Source organism: Oryx dammah, unplaced genomic scaffold (genome assembly GCF_014754425.2).
Source record: "Oryx dammah isolate SB20612 unplaced genomic scaffold, SCBI_Odam_1.1 HiC_scaffold_4, whole genome shotgun sequence".
In the NCBI taxonomy this organism is placed as follows: Eukaryota; Metazoa; Chordata; class Mammalia; order Artiodactyla; family Bovidae; genus Oryx; species Oryx dammah.
This window is the reverse complement of record NW_024070188.1, coordinates 70,573,294-70,591,171: the sequence shown is the minus strand read 5'-3', so window position 1 is coordinate 70,591,171 and position 17,878 is coordinate 70,573,294. Positions and strand designations below refer to the sequence as shown.

Genomic DNA, 17,878 nt, shown 5'->3' with positions numbered 1-17,878 from the left:
CATATATTTGCTACTGTCTAAGATATCATAAAGTTTTACATATTTTCAGTTTTCTTAAGTGCTTATTAGGAAATAAAGTTGATATGAAGGTGGTCTCATTTTGATTACCTAGGCTGACGAGTGACTCCTGAGAGCAAAACTGGAGAAATCAGGGATTTAGAGCAAGTTGTAGCTGCTATTTGTACCTCATCTAGAACACTGTCTTTTTTTGTAACTGTGAGCCTAAAAATACACCACTGTTCAAACCACAGAGCTATCCAAGTGCCTCCAGAAAAATCTTAGAATCATGTTCTGTGGAATCTCAGTATGGCTCCAAAATTGACTTGTGTTACCGCAAGCTATTGGCAATAGGATTCCAGGGGACTAGATCAGAACACAGCCATTTGTAACTTCGATTCTGCAAGGTTTGACTGGAATCTGGAACACTGGTTTCTTACTTTACTGGAGTTAAGAGTCAGCTTATCCAACAGGTTTCCTCACATCACTGAAATTTTCATTACCATTTATTTACAGTGGCCTCTGTTTCTAAAGCCATCCTGGGGTTGTTGTCTGCTTAGAAACTATGGGCTGAAACAAGAGCTATGCACATGTCTGTGGAGGAAAGAAAAAAGAAATATTCCCTGATGGAAGGTAATGGATACTCCAATCACATTTGATGTTACATCGCATGGGAAAGGGCACACGAGTATACACGGAGGCAGAGAAATAGGTGTAATAAATAATAATGAATGAGAGGTTTATAAAGCGGAAGTAAAGAAAGAATGAGTTATGAAGATCTTGGGTTACTCTCGGCAATTGTTTTTGGATAGGCGGTTTCTTGAGTTGCAGGGTCATGGGACGACTAGAATGGAATTCCCAGAGGAGACACCTCAGGCAACAAGAATAATTTTCAGTGCTACAGGTAATGTAACTTTGCGTCCTCACTAAATATTTGTGGAAGGAAAGAAAGAACAAATGAAGAGAGGGAGGAAGGGAGAAAGAAGGACTAAGAAATGAACATAGGAAATCCACATTGTTGGGAAAGTGAGCAGTACACATATAGAGGGCTAGTTTTCCAGCGCTGCTTTCATATAGTCTGAGCTGAAACCGTGCTGTCAGGATCTCTTGCAGATCTTTTTAAAAAAAGGATCTATTTTTCTTACATGAACAAAAGGTCAAAGCACACCAATTTGTGGCTTTGCAGAAGCAAGTCCAATAGTTTAGTAACTTCAGTAATGAATTCTTTTAACAGACCAGTACAAATTATCCTTATCTAAAGTTTCTAGATTCTACAATGTGAAGGAAAGAATGTTCTTACCAAATTGAATCAATAGCTGTATGACTTGCTAATTCACCCTAGGTTTTTCAAACTATGACACATTTTTTTATCATTAAAGTAGATTTTTTTAATTTAATTGCTAAAACTCCATACAACGTGGTCAACTAATTTGATATGGATATTTGTCTTACTGCAATTATCTAGAAATACACAATAAAATGAAACCAAAAAGCAAAAAAGTAATTCTCAGGTGCTAGAAAAGATGAGAAGAACCAAAGCTAAATGATACACATGCGGTAATGAGCAGTCCATAAGGATTTGGCCTCTGTAAACGAGGGAACTGAAAGTCATTTCCAACATCCATTTGGTGATGTGAATGATTGTTTCCTGAACCATGCAAGTCAGAGTGTGAAGCTGACACCCTAGCATGAAGCTGGGAGCTTAGCTTTGATGGGCTGCAAAATACCACAGAGGGACTGAAAGTTTTGCACATCAGACTGAGGAGGCTTCAGATCAGTCCAGGGCCTACGACAGAAAACACAACAGGGAAAAGTCACATTGCACATGTGTGCTGTCTAAATTTACACAGCCTGTATGGTACAGGAGCCATAAGCACAGAAATTATCATAAAAACTGCCTAAGATTATTTAAAACCCTTGGACTCCAAATGGAATGCCATGAGAAGTCAATATTTACAGATCTTTTCAAAATCTAGGGAACCCTGAATCCTCATCAAAATAATAAACCTACCGAGATCAGCTTATAACACACATATACATATACACACACGCACACACACACGTACATCCCAAGAATACTAAATTTATATTAAATATACATTAAATTTTCCTTTTAAAAGACAGTTATTCTAAAACTATATTTAAAAACCTATTTTTATGCTATTAGAAATTCTAAATGTGTGATGACATAAAATGATTGAAAGCAAAAGAGTCAAAGATCCTATTCTGAGGAAAATGGTAGAAACAAGACGGCATGGATGCTAAGATGTTTCACTTGTGTTCGACTCTTTGTGGCCCTGTGGACCATAGCCCAACGAGGCTCCTCTGTCCATGGGATTGTCTAGGCAAGAATACTGGAGTGGGTTGCCATGCGCTCCTCCAGAAGATCTTCCTGACCCAGGGATGGAAAGTGTGTCTCTTACATCTCTTGCATTGCAGGCAGATTCTTTACCACTAGTGCCACCTGGGAAGCCTAGAAACAGGATTCAATACTCTTTCAAAAAAATCAACTCCTAAGCAATCTAATAGAAGGCAGAAAAGCAGGATCAAGGGAGAACATTGGAAACGTAGGACAAATAGCAAGCATAAAACAAAGTGATGGCACTAATTCCAAAAACATCAGTGTTGTTGTTCAGTCGTGTCCAACTCTCCGTGACCCCATGTACAGAGCACATCATGTACATAGCATGCCAGGCTCCTCTGCCCTCCATCATCTCCCAGAGTTTGCTCAAATTCATGTCCATTGAGTTGGTGATGCTATGTAACCGTCTCATTCTCTACCATGCCCTTCTCCTTTTGCCTTCAATCTTTCCCACAATCAGAGTCTTTTCCATTGAGTCAGCTCTTGGGATCAGGTGGCCAAAGTATTGGAGCTTCAACTTCAGCAACAGTCCTACCAATGAATACAGTGTCAGACTTCACTTTTAACACTAGACACAAGCACAGTTGAGCATCATTTCTGCTTTAGCCCAGCCACTTCATTCTTACTGGAGCTATTAGTAATTGCCCTCCCCTCTTCCCCAGTAACATATTGGATACCTTCTGACCTGGGGGGCTCTCTTCCAGCATCATATCTTTTTGCCTTTTCATACATTCCCTGGAGTTCTCCAGGTGAGAATACTGGAGTGGGTTGTCAATTCCTCCTCCAGTGGACCACATTTTGTCAAAACTACAAATGATGACCTACCCATGTTGGCTGGCCCTGCATGGCATGGCTCATAGCTCCATTGAGTTACACAAGCCCCTTCGTCATAACAAGGCTGTGATTCATGAAGGGGAAGCATATCAGTAACTACAACTAAATTCACATCATGTTAATTCTGGTCTCATAGAATGTTAGAAATTCATTCAATTTCAGAAGAGTTTTGAGAATGATTTGGTGTTAATTCTTTTTTAAAGGATTGGTAGAATTCATAAGTTAAGCCATGCTGTCCCAGACTTTTCTTTGTTGGGTAGTTTTGACTATTGATTTAATTTCTTTACTTACTATAGGTTTGTTCAGATTTTATATTTCTTTTTGAGTCAATTCCAGTAGCTTATATGTTTCTAAGAATTTTTTTCATTGCATCTTGGTTATCTGATTTATTAGAGATGGCTTAAGTTTTGAAAAGCAATCAGTGTAATACACCATAATAACAGATATAGGGAGAAAATTCATATTATTATCTAAATAGATGTTGAAAAATTTATTGCATAAAGCTTAATATTTGTTCAAGATTTAAAATGCACACATAAACAGAAAATGGAATCGAGAAAAAATACTTTTATTGATAAAAGCTATCAGGAAATTACACATAAAATCTTATAATTGAACATATTTGTAAACTATGCAAAAGAATTTACTCACAGTTACACACTCAACTGAAGTGTATACATATGCGCATCATAAAAAAGGAACAAGAATGTTCTCAACAAAGTGTCTCTAAGAATCAAGAACTATAATCATCTTAAATGTCCATCAAAAGTAAAGGAAATAAATGCTATTAGAGCTGTACAAGTGAATCCCACAGAGCAATGGGAATAAGCCAACTATTCTATGTGCAATAACAGATGAATCTCATAAACATAACAGTGAACAAAAGAACATAAAAGAATAAATTCTATATAATTCAGATTATGTACAATTCCAAATAACAAAAAATGATCTATGGTCCTAAAAGTCAGAATCATAGTTATATTTAGAAGTGTGGTAGAAAATTGGAGAGGGTATAAGGGGACTTCATAGGTGCTAGGGACATTCAATTTCCTCAACTTGGCAATAATTAAATGAGTGTTTCCACTTTTTAAAAATTTACTGAGCTGTGCACATCTCATATGTTCTTTTATATATAGGTCATACTTGAAAAAACAATTAAACTTTAGAAATAAAACACAAAATCAGCTCTTAAATAATGATGGAAACTTTCCTAAATATCAGAACTGCACACGCACACCCACATACACACACCCACACTAAAAAAATCAAAGCAAAGAAAACACCCAGTGAGAGGATTTAAAAAGTATAAAATGACAACATAATAACATGGCATAAATTGGACTAAATATATTTGTCATTTCAATTAAGGAATATTGACTTAACCCACAGATTATAATAAAAATAATATATTAAACTGAATTCCAGAGAAAGAATTAAAATTATGCTAAATAACACAATTCACCTAAAATACATTTTTTTAAAAAATTGAAAATAAGAAGATGTGCAACAGCACACCAAATAAACACAAACAAAGAAATGACATAATATAATTTCAATATTAGAGAAAGTGATTTAAGGCAAAAATCTGATCTTAAATTCATCTGATTAGCAACTTTAATTCCATGTGAAATATTAATTACCCTTTGCCATGTGACATAATGTATTCACAGGTTCAGGAGATTTAGATGTAGGAGTTATTAGGGGGCCATTATTCTGTCTAACACAACCTGCCTTCTGGTACATATTAATGAAACTTCACATCAACCCACATGTAAAATTATCCACTCCATTCTAGCATCTCTAAAAGTTTCAGCCCATTAACAGCATCAACTTAAGTCTAAACTCTCATAGAAATCTCATCAGCTCAAAATTCCCAGTTCTGGTCATTTAAGTCATCTAAATCAGGTATGAATAGGAACTGATCCATTCTGGGGCAAAATTCCTCTGCATCTGTAAACCTGTGAAATTAGAAAACAAGTTATCTGCTCCCAAAATACAATAGTTGGACATACATAGAGTACCAGTCATAACCATCCCATTTAAAAAAAAGTAGAGAGAGAAAAAAAATGGAAAGGAAACAAATTCAAAATCTAGCTGGTAAACCACACAGGTCTCAAGGCCTGAGAGTAATCCTCAGTGGTTCAAGGTTCTGCCTTCTTGTCTTGAGGCTCTTTGCCCTCAGAGATATCCTTCCTTTTGTATGAAGTACAGGACTTGTTTGCAGCTGGAAAAATTGATCTGCCTATTTCCTACCTGTTAAATTTTGTCACCTTGACAGTTTTCTTTCACTTTTTACTCTCTTTGTCTCTTTTAGTCAACGATGTCAGTATTTTATGTCGGTTGAAAGTGAAATTATTAATCACTCAGTCCTGTATGACTTTTTGCAACCCCATGGACTGTAACCTGTGAGGTTCCTCTGTCCATGGTATTCTCCAGGCAAGAATACTGGAGTGTGTTGCCATTCCCTTCTCCAGGGGATCTTCTCGACCCAGGAACTGAACCCGGGTCTTCTGTACCTGCATCAGATGCTTTACCGTTTGAGCTACTAGGACAAACTCAAAAATCTTGTGGATTTCTTGTGTATGTCAAGGATATTTGTCCCATCAGACAGGAAGCTCTTTCACAGACCACTTCTAGAAACCCAGTTAAATCACTCAGACAAACCAGAATAATCTATCTCAAGATCCTCAACTTAACAACATCTGCAAAGTTCCTTTCGACATGTTAAGTCATATACTCATAGATTCCAGGGATAGGACAGGGACTTTATTTATTTTATTCATGTTTATTCTGCCTATCACAGAAAGCAAGTGAGAGGAGGTTACTATCAAGCTGGGTCTTGGAGCGAAAGTATGAATCATCTAGTCAGACAACTAGCGGGGACATACAAGTCAGAAGGAATGGATAGTATAGATAAGTTACGTAAAGGAAAAACATGGCTGGGTAAGGTTCTAGGAGAGGTGATAAAGCTGAGAGGCCAAAATTATACTGTAAACATGGGCTGGGACAACATAATCAGAAGGGTAGCACACTAGGCTAGGATGCTCACATTTAATGCTAGGTGCAGTGGGAGATGGAGTAAATTTCGAAGAATAAGAGCAACATAATAAAATGTATTTTAGAGATAGTGTACAATAAAGTCTATTTTAGCTGGTAGTACAGAAAATAGATAGAGAAGTCAGAATGTCAAAGCTTACACAAATAGTTGTAAACAGTTTGATTTATAAGCTGAGCTAATTGAAGCAATGTGATTTTGTATGTGTACCTTAAGACTACACTACTACACCATGAGTCAAGCTAATTGAAGTATGTGATTTTGTATGTATGCTTTAAGATCCTTTTAAAATGTGATAAAATAATTGAATGCCAAAATGGTTAAATGAAGTAATAAAGAGTAGAATAAGCCAAGGGGGATTGTACTGGACTGGTTACATAGAGCTCCAGCCAAAATTCTGGGAAGAAACTTTAAAACTTTATTATTGCAGAAAACTGCTCTTTTCATTAAAAAGAAACTCTTCTCTTGGCCAACAGCCAGTGGCTTTATACCAAATTAAAATGATAATCTAGATTATTTCAGCAAACTTTTTCCTAAAAGTTTCTGATGCTGTATTGTTTTTCTTCTGGGTTAAATTATTGGACTGCCTGTCCATGTTAATCAAATATAAAGAAAAATCATTCACTTCACCATTTCACTTAATGTTAATACAGCACTGAAACATTTGATTTTCATTACATTTTCCCCTAGAGAGATAATATACTTGCCATTTAACATTATTTTCATTTGAGGTTTTTTACTATTTTTCATAAATCTATACAAGAGGCTGTCAGTTTGGGGCTTTTTTTCCAGGAACAGTACATTCTGCCAGGACATTTTTTCATTATGTTTTTTGTAACTAGCAGAGGCCATCAATGTCAGTTGAGTTTGGTTGTTAAAATCCAATTTTTAAATCCCTTCCAGCAGAGACTTGTTAACAACTGAGCTTTCCAATCTTACTGTTCCTTCTTTATATCTAAACATGAAGTCCCCTCAGTCACCTCATTGAAAACTTAACTGAAAGCTGACACATTGGCAAAATCAAAGTATTCATTCTTACAAATATTTCAATGATTCACTTAAGAACTTGAATTTACTGTAGTAATAAAACTGGAGTACTTTGATTTATTTTATATATAAAATCCTAAAAAGTTATCCTTAAGTTTCTAAAACTTAAGCAAATAGAGATGCTGTCTTGAAGTAGCATGATATTTAAACGTAAAGCTCTCTTAAAGCAAAGTGTCAACTGGTAAATTTTTAAAAAGGCATATTCATTAAGTTCTTTTTCATTTTGTACTTTTGTATATATTGATTTTATTCAGATTAGGCAACTTTTGGAAATTTGGAAATTTAGATGACAACGACTTTTTAAAATAATTAGAATGTACAGAATGTTTAACATCTAAAACAACTTAAACTCAATATTTTCACAAGAGACATTGATCAATGCAATGTTGATTTGTTTGTGAGAGCAAAGACACATTAAAATGGATACAACAATCTATAACTATATGAAAGAATATAACTTAGTTTATACATCCTAAAGTTATAAAAGGATAACTTTGTACAGGTTAGAATTCTCTAAATATAGATTTTGTTCAGCATACATTTAAAATATTAAATACACATAGCATATTTTCCAGGTATTATGTTATTGAATAAAATAATATGAGCCCTGCTCTCAAATTCTAACAAAGGATCAAGCATAAAATAAATACACAGCATTATATCAACTAATTCTTAAACAATTTATAGTGGTAATGGGAATAATATATATGCAATCAAAGAAGGTCATCATAGGTAAGCACTGTACAAAGAGATGAGAATAGCAGAAGATGCAGGGCTCAAGTTTATAGCTATTTCTAAACGCAGCATGAAGCTATTGAAGGACAGAGGGTTTTACATAAGAGAGTAAAGAATTTGATTTACACTGAAGGGGAGAAAAAACACTCTGACTTGCAGGGATACAGATTAAAAAGCTGTGGGGACAGAATGAGAGAAATTAGTGAGAGGCTATTGGATCAGTATGGATGACACATTATGGTGTCTGGGACTCAATTTGTGATAGGGAAGCAGACACATAGGCATGTTAAGAAAGAAATCCATGAGATATTTGGAAACAGAGTCAAAAATACAGGGTGATGAACTAGATGTGAAGGATAAAGGGGCGGGACAAGAATGACTCTTTCTAACTTGAGCAACAGGTAGATGGCAGTGATATCAACAGTGATGGGGAAAGTCAAGAAAAAAGAAGTTAAGGGTTTGGATTATGTGTTAGATTTGAGATAGGGAAGCAAATGCATGATGCATAGATTATTTCCCAGAAATACAAAAATTTCCCATCAGATAAAATTCAAGAATTGAATAGACATTTGTCTAGATGACTTGAAAATCTCCTCTATAAAATTTTGTAACTATGGAAAGTGGAAAAGAAAATGATTTGAAAGAAGCATTGTGAATTATTAAATTTTCTTTCATTAGGTGAGGTGCTCAGGACCATGACTTTTATATCGTATTTGTTCCCACAAACTGATCCATCACTAAGAAAAAAGCAGGTTGTGTGTGCATGCATACATGCTCAGTCGTGTTTGATTCTTCACGACCCTGTTGACTGTAGCCCAACAGGCTCCTCTGTCCATGGGATTCTCCAGGCAAGAATACTGGGGTGGGTTGCCATTTCCACCCCCAGGGGATCTCCCCAACCCAGGAATCAAACCTGTGTCTCCTGCATCTCTTGTACTGGGAGGTGGATTCTTTACCACTGAGCCACCTGTGAAGACCCAAAAAGCAGATAAGCTGAAGCTAAAATTTCCAGTATCTACATACATTTTCAATCTACATCTACAACCCACTCCAGTACTCTTGCCTTGAGAATCCCTGAACAGAGGAGCCTTGTGAGCTACAGGCGACAGGGTCACAAAGAATCAGACACAACTGAAGCGACTTAGCATGTTTGTATGTATCCACTAAAGAAAGTTATGGCTTTAGAGAAGCCATTTTTTCCCTTTTTAAAAATAAAAATATGTCATTGCCACCTTTATTACTAAAATTCTGTGTTCACATTATTACCATAATAATTCTATTATTTTCAAATCACTTCCTGAACAATTATGAAGAGTAGGTTATATATATGACGATTAGATTTCTCAAGCCATCCCCACCCACCTCACTCTGAGGCTCTGAGCCCCCAAATCCCCATCTCCAACATGCTGATCATTGATCTGCTGCCTCCCCTGTCCTCATGGACAGAACTCAAACAAACAGAACATGGAGACTCAGTGTGAGCAGACCCACTCAGAACATCTGCACTTAGCAAACCTTAAATTGCCAAAACTGCAGTACTTAAAATCAATTTTGAGCTATTTGGAATTTTTGAAGGAAACGGTACTGAGAAGCCAGATGTGTCTGTATCATATGTGAGTAATATATGAGTCATGGGCCAGAAATACTCCAAGGTTGCATTGTGTTAAGCGTGTCTATCCTGGAACCATGTTGCTTGAGTGGAGTTTCATCTATGTCCCTATCTAGCTTTATAAGACCTTCCCTGTGGCTCAGATGGTAAAGACTCTGCCTGCAATTCAGGAGACCCAGGTTCGAAGCTTTGTAACCTTGGACAAATCACTTAAGGGACTGGAATCTCAATTTTCTTATCTATTAAATCTGATTGATATCTCTATCTCATATCTTTACAGTGTCTTAAATGAATGATGAACTTTTGGAACTCTGCCTGTCATCACTTGTGTCCAATAAATATGCATTACTATAATTTAATCCAGTCTTTTTCTAAGGATGCATGATTTAATACAGGAGATGGAAACCACAGGCCAACTCAAAGCTCTTCAATAACATGCTAAACTAACTTTAAATTACAATGCAAATATGACAACTGAGGGCAGAACCTGCTCCTTTTCTGGCATAAAAATGCTGTAAATTCCACCTTTTTGTGCCTTTGTAGCCTAAGGTCCATTTGATGTTTTCCTCATCGCTTCTTGGCCTTTTGGCTAAAGATCAAGAGTGATGTTTTCCTAAATAACTTCTATCTACTCAGTGGCATAAAACCAAGAATCACTTGTATGTTTAAATTTTTCAACTCAAGAGTTCAAAAGTACTTTGGGACTTGTACCTGGCTGAATTTTACATTCTGCTAGGTGTAAATCATAAATTAAAATGAACCACCCCAAAAATCAGTGGCTTAAAACTGCAATCTTTTTCTCGCATTCATATATCTGCAGGTGGTTTGGGTTTCACTGATTTAGGCCCAACTCTGCTGGGATGCTCTGCTTCATGCTAGCCTTGTTGCTCAGGTCTGCTCCTTACATATTCATCATGGACATGATCTGGGGGTAAGGCAGTTGTGCTATTTGTCAAAGCTCTCCTTGTGATGATGGCAGAAGCACAAGAGAACAAGCCCAACAATGCAAGGAGCTTCAAATCTCTTCTGGTGTTACTTGGCTAAAGTTTCATTGGCCTAAGCAAATAATAAGGCTGATCTCCAAGTCAAGAGACAGAAATACATAACCTTTTCTGGTGCAAAAAAGGAGGTAAGTGAACATGTCTCTCAGTTATCTATCTAAATTAATTGTTCAGCTCAGTTCAGTCGCTCAGTCATGTCCGACTCTTTGTGACCCCATGAATCGCAGCACACCAGGCCTGTTTTGTAGATAATTGTAAATAGTTGAAAAGTAGTTTTAGGTTAATTACATTATAGGCTTTCCAGGTGGCACAGTGGTAAAGAATCTGCCTGCCAATTCAGAAAACTCAAGAGATGGGTTCGATCACTGGGTCAGGAAGATCCCCTGGAGTAGGAAATGGCAATCTACTCCAGTATTCTTGTCTGGAAAATTTCATGGAAGAGGAGCCTGGCAGGTTACAGTCCATACGTCTCAAAGAATCAAACATGGCTGAGCATGTACACGCGTTACAGAGATGAAACTCCTGTGGATAAGGCAAACAGGGAAAGCCTTAAAGAAGGTGATATTTGAGCTGAAACTTGGATAATGGAAGAAGCCAACCAAGTGAAGATACAGAGGAAGAGTACTCCAGTCACAGGTATAACTCTGAGACAGGAAAGAGCTTGGCCTATTTGAGTCCAGAAAGAAGCCAGTGCCTAAAGCATTCTTAGCTCTAATCTTGAAATGAAAAATCCTTTCAAATTTCTTAAATTTAACTTCTGGCCTTGATTCCCTAGTACCTTGTGTGCTGATCACCAGGATATATTGGCTACCCTGTCAATCCTCTCCACTGAAATGTCAGCTCTTTTGGTGTAGACATCTACAGCTTGGCAGTTTCTTATTCACAGTACAGAGTTCTACTCAACCCACAGTTGGCACATGCATACATTAACAAAGGCCAGCTTTTTACATGTGAAGAATAAGTGTAGGTCCAAAGTGGGATCAACTCACAATCCAGATGAAATAGACAGAAGGTGCCACAAGAGTCACAGAAAAGGTCACATTTTGAAGCCATATTTCTTTTGTAATGTGAAGTGATTCAGCCTTTATTTTCCTTTTCCAGACATATAAAAATGTGAAAGAGTCAAGATCTATCATGTGTAAGATACACACAAACATAAAAAACAAATAAGACCATATTCTGCCCCCTGAATTATAATACAAAATTATATTACTAAAGCTATGATAAACCTAGACAGCATATTACAAAATAGAGACATTACTTTGCCAACAAAGGTCCATTTAGTCAAAGCTTGGGGCTTCCCTGGTGGCTCAGAGGTTAAAGCTTCTGCCTGGAATGCAGGAGACCCAGGTTCGATCCCTGAGTTGGGAAAATCCCCTGGAGAAGGAAATGGCAACCCACTCCAATACTCTTGGGTGGAGAATTCCATGGAGGGAGGAGCCCTGTAGGCTACAGTCCATGGGGTCGCAAAGAGTCGGACATGACTGAGCAACTTCACTTTCACTTTTACTTTCATGGTTTTTCCAGTGGTCATGTATAGATGTGAGAGTTGGACCATACAGAAAACTGAGTGCTGAAGAATTGATGCTTTTGAACGGTGGTGTTAGAGAAGACTCTTGAGAGTCACTTGGACTACAAAATCAAACCAGTCAGACCTAAAGGAAATCAGTCCTGAATATTCATTGGAAGAACTGATGCTGAAGCTGAAACTCCAATACTTTGGCCACCTGATGCAAAGAACTGACTCCTTGGAAAAGACCCTGCTGCTGGGCAAGATTGAGGGCAGGGGGAGAAGGAGATGACAGAGGATGAGATGGTTGGATGGCATCACCGACTCAATGGACATGAGTTTGAGCAGGCTCCAGAAGTTGGTGATGGACAGGGAGGCCTGGTGTGCTGCAGTCCATTGGGTCACAAAGAGTAAGACACAACTGAGTGATTAAACTGAACTGAAATGAAATGAAAGCACTTGAAACATTTTCTAATTGCTTTCATTCTTATCACATTTTGTCCTTTGTTGACTGTAGTAAAAGGGCATTTTCAATAACTATAATTTCTTTTGGAGCCTGAGTTGGCTAGCTTGGGAAAAGAGAGATATTCCAGGTGCCTTTAAGATCCAAGATAGAATCTCGAAGTTCAAAGGGACATTTGAGAGCATCTGGCCCATTAAGGATTTGGAGGCTGAGACCAAATGTATTAAGTAAATTGCTAAATGTAATATAACTAGTCAGGAGTTGGACTGTAGCTGGAACCCTGGTTCCTGAGCCTTTTATTACTTCACTCATTATTACACTAGTCATAAAAAAGTAGCTGAGAATTTGCTTTATGATGAAATAGCTTAGTTCACTTATATTACCCTAGTCATAAAAGAGGCTGCTGCTGCTGCTGCTAAGTAGCTTCAGTCGTGTCTGACTCTGTGCGACCCAATAGACGGCAGCCCACCAGGCTCCCCCGTCCCTGGGATTCTCCAGGCAAGAACACTGGAGTGGGTTGCCATTTCCTTCTCCAATGCATGAAAGTGAAAAGTGAAAATGAAGTCGCTCAGTTGTGTCCGACTAGAGTATTAGGCTTATGATGAAATTAACAATCACAAAAGATAGATTAAAAAAATCATAAGCAAAAGTAATGTAGGAAAACAATACTCATTCAGAAATTAATTCTTTCAAAGATTGTTGTTGTTGTATTTTTTAATTGAGTGCTATCTACAAATGTTAATTAATAAAATAACTGTAGTCAATAAAGTAGCTTTTTTAGTGTAAAGTTAATTCCCAAAGGCAAAAAAAGATGAGTGATGAAACCACACAGTGCTGGAGTCTTAAGAGTTCTGACTAACCAGAGGATAGATACCTCACTGAATATCCTGAGCATTCTTTTGAAGGCTCACATAGAAGAACACTATTCTGATCCCATATAAATGGCTACTCTAGATCAGTGGTTCTTAGCTAGCACAATTTTTGACCCTTTACCAGGGGATCTTTGGCAATGTTTGAGACCTCAGTATTTGTTATGTGTGGTAGGGGAGAATGACTGGAAGCCAGTGGGTAGAGAACAGGAATGTTACAATGCACAGGGATCTATCCTGTACAAAACAAGTAATTTCCCAAATCCAAAATGTCAAGCCTGAAAGCAAGCCTTCAAAGAATAAAACTGTAAATTACCTAGCTGATAGAGCAACTCAAAGACAAAATCCAGACCTTCAACAATTTTGTTGTTTGAGTCAACAACATTTGAATTAAAAAAGGTAATGTTTAATAATAACCTGCTTACATTAATAAAGAACAGAAAATACTAGGTGTGTGCAGAAACGGGAAAATTTGACTCATAAGCAGAAGAAAAGAGTCAATAGATATAGACCTTTAAATGACACCAATATTGGAGTTTGTAGACAAAGACCTTAAAAGTATTTAAAAGAAAAGATGAACATAATGAGAAAGTACAAGAGGAATTTCAGAAGAGAAATGAAAACTATAAAAAAGAAACAAATGTAAATTTTAGGACTAAAAATGCAATACTAGAATTTTGAAAACTCGTTGAATGAATTTAACAGAAGATTAGAGATGATGGCAACAGGGAGGAAAAAGCGAACTTGAAGACAGAGCAATAGAAACTGAACGATAAAGCTCAGAGAGAAGGAAGACGAAAACAAATAAATGAAATAGCTTCAGAGAAATGTGAGACAATACCAAAATGTCTAATATATAAGTAACTGAGGTCCAAGAAGGAAACGAGAGAGATGAGAATGGAAAACATACTTGAATAAGTAATAATGAAAATTCTCCAATTTCTTGAAAAATATTCACTCAGACTTCCAAGAACCTCAGCACAATACAAACAGTAAATACAAAGAAAACCATATCTATCTAAATATAAAGAAAACCATATCTAGTCACATCAAATTGCTGTAAACCAAAACAAAGGAGAAACTCTTTAAACAGCCAGAGGGGAAAAGATCCATTATATACTGGTGAACAATAATAAGAATGACCATGTCAATATCATTAGAAAATAACACAAGGTAGAAGACAAATAATAAGAAAAAAATCGTAGATTTCTATATTCAGTATAAAAAGATAAACTGAAGGTGTTTTCTACCAACTTTTATTTTGAAAAACATTTCAAACTTACAGAAGAGTTGCAAAAATAGTACAATGAACCTTCAATACCAATGCTCTTCATCTAGAATCACCAGTTGTCAGCATTCTGACTCATTTGCTTTATCTGTTTTTTCCCTGAACTAATTGAGTTAATTGCAGATATCATGACACTTTATCCATAAATAAAATGTATCTCTGAAAATAAGAGCATTCGCCTTTGTAACCAAAATACAATGATCAGAAAATTTAATATTGATATTTTATCAAATAATAAATCTGAAATGCAATTTAAATTTCCCCAATTACATCATTTTAAACAGTTTGTTTTAAACCCAGGCCTAATCTAGGATCATGCATTGCATTTATTTTATTTTTAACTTGTTCAGCTTCATTGATGTATAACTGACAAATAAAATTGTATGTATTTAAAGTATACAATGATGATTTGACACATGTATACTTTGTGAAATGATTACCACAATTAGATTAATTAACACATCCATCACCTCACATAGTCAGTAACCTTTTGTGTGTGGGTATTAATACACACACACCTTTTCTGTGTGTATATTAATAATGCCTATAATTATCCCAAGAGCTTACCCTCTTATAACTAAAGCTTGTACACTTTGACCAGCATCTTTCCATCCCTGCCCACCCTCAACTTCTGATAATCACCATTCTACTCTCTCTGAGTTCATCTTTTTCTCTTTTTTTTTTAACAATGCACACATAAGTGAGATCATATAGCATTTGTCTTGCTCTGTCTTGCCAACTTCATTTAGCATAATGTCCTTTAAATTCATCCCTGTTTTCAGCAGGATTTCCTTTATTGTTGTGACTAAACAATATCCACTGTATATGTATGTACCACATCTTTTTAATCCCTTCATCCTTTGAGGAACACACTGTCTTCATATATTGTATATTGTAAATAATGTTTCAATACACATTGGGGTGGAGATTTTTTTCAAGGTATTGATTTTCTTTCTTTCAGAGACTTACCTGGTAATGGGATTGCTGGATCATATTGTATTCTTATTTTTATTTTTTTGAGAAAACTCCATACTGTTTACATAGTGACTATATGAATTTACATTCCCACCAACAGTGGTTAATGGTTCCCTTTCTTCCATAGCCTTGCCTTGATCTGTTGTCTGTCATAAAAGTCATCCTAACAGGCATGAAGTGATATCTCACTGTCGTTTTAATTTGCAATTCTCTGATGATTAGTGATGCTGAACACCCTTTCATATACTTATTGGCTATTTGAATCTTTTCACAAATAAATGGAAAGATATTTCCTGCTCATGGATTAGAAGAATTAATATTGTTAAAATGCCCGTACCACCAAAAGTGATACAGATTCAATGCAGTCCCTATCAAAATTACATTGGCATTTTTCATAGAAATAGGAAAAACAGCTCTAAAATTTGTATGTAAACATAGCAGACACCAGATTGCTAAACCAATCCTGATAAATAAGTACAAAGCTGAAGGCATCATGCATTTTGATTTCAAACCATATTATAAGGTTAATCAAAACAGTATGGTATGGTATCAAAATAGACTCATTGAATATTGGAACAGAATTGGGAGCTCAGATTTAAATCCACACATATATCATCAACTAATCTTTTACAAGGACCCTAAAAACACATAATGGGGAAAGAGTGGTCTCTTCAATAAACAGTATTATGAAAACTGGATATCTTCAAGCAAAAGAATGAAACCAGAACTCTAACGTATATCACTCACAAAAACTAACTCCAAATGGATTAGAGACTTAAATGTACCATATGAAACTGTAAAATTCCAAAAGAAGAGATAGGAGGAAAGCTCCTTTACTTTTGTTTTGACAGTGAGTTTTTGGATATGACACCAAAGCACAGTCGTCAACAACAACAACAACAACAAAATAAACAAGTGGGACAAAATAAATTTAAAAGTTCTTAAAGGTCTTTTAGATAAGTAGAACAAGGGTTATTTACTTTATATTGATGAGAGAATTTGTCACCAACAGGCCTCAATCACTAATAATGTTAAGTGAAGCTCTTGAGGCTGAAATAAAAATAATTAAATTACTTGGATATATACAAATAAAGATGTCCAGAGATGGAAAAAAATGGAAAATTGTATAAGGCTTTTTTGGGCATCTTTTGTATCTTAAAGAAACAATTGACTATTAAAACAAAAATACTAATAGCAACAATATATTGGATAAAGTCATAACATACATAGGATTTGATTATATAACAAAATATAATGAATAACTGGGGCATGGAAAAATAGAAGTATACTGTCTTAAGGTTCTAAGAGTATACAGGAATTGATATAAAATTAAGGTAAATTGTGGCAAATTAAATGTGCATATTTTAATCTCAAGAGCAATACTTTAAAAATAGTCATAGCAAAAAGTCAATAGAAGAGATAAAAATGGAATGCAAAAAAATATATTTCATTCAACAGAAGGAAGTTAGCCACATAATTGACTCTCCCTTTTATGTATGATTTTTCAGTGGCATGCAATGCTATTTCTCTTCAGTTCAGTTCAGTTCGGTTGCTCAGCCAGGTCCGACTTTGCCACTTAATGGACTGCAGCACACCAAGTTTCCCTGTCCATCACCAAATCCTGGGGCTTACTCAAACTCATGTCCATCAAGTCAGTGATGCCATCCAACATCCTCTTCTCCTCACACCTTCAATCTTTCCCAGCATCAGGGTCTTTTCAAATGAGTCAGTTCTTCCCATGAAGTGGGCAAAGTATTAGAGTTTCAGCTTCAGCATGATTCCTTCCAATGAATATTCAGAACGTATTTCCTTTAGGATGGACTGGTTGGATCTCCTCGCAGTCCAAGGGACTCTCAAGAGTCTTCTCCAACACCACAGCTCAAAAGCATCAATTCTTTGGTGCTCAGCTTTCTTCACAGTCCAACTCTCACATCCATACATGACCACTGGAGAAACCATAGCCTTGACTAGACAGACCTTTGTTGGCAAAGTAATGTCTCTGCTTTTCAATATGATATCTAGGTTGGTCATAACTTTCCTTCCAAGGAGTAAGCGTATTTTAATTTCATGGCTGCAGTCACCATCTGCAGTGATTTTGGAGCCCAAGAAAATAAAGTCTCTCACTGTTTCCTT

General features: G+C 36.3%; 1 protein-coding gene and 1 non-coding gene across 3 annotated transcripts in view; one reads left to right on the top strand and one right to left on the bottom strand.

Moving 5' to 3' along the window:
- Positions 1-17,878, bottom strand: part of GRM1 (glutamate metabotropic receptor 1) — a 430,251-nt gene that overhangs the window by 136,065 nt on the left and 276,308 nt on the right. The window lies entirely within an intron of this gene.
- Positions 11,940-12,012, top strand: TRNAS-GGA. The gene has a single exon. It is a non-coding gene; the product is annotated as a tRNA-Ser (tRNA).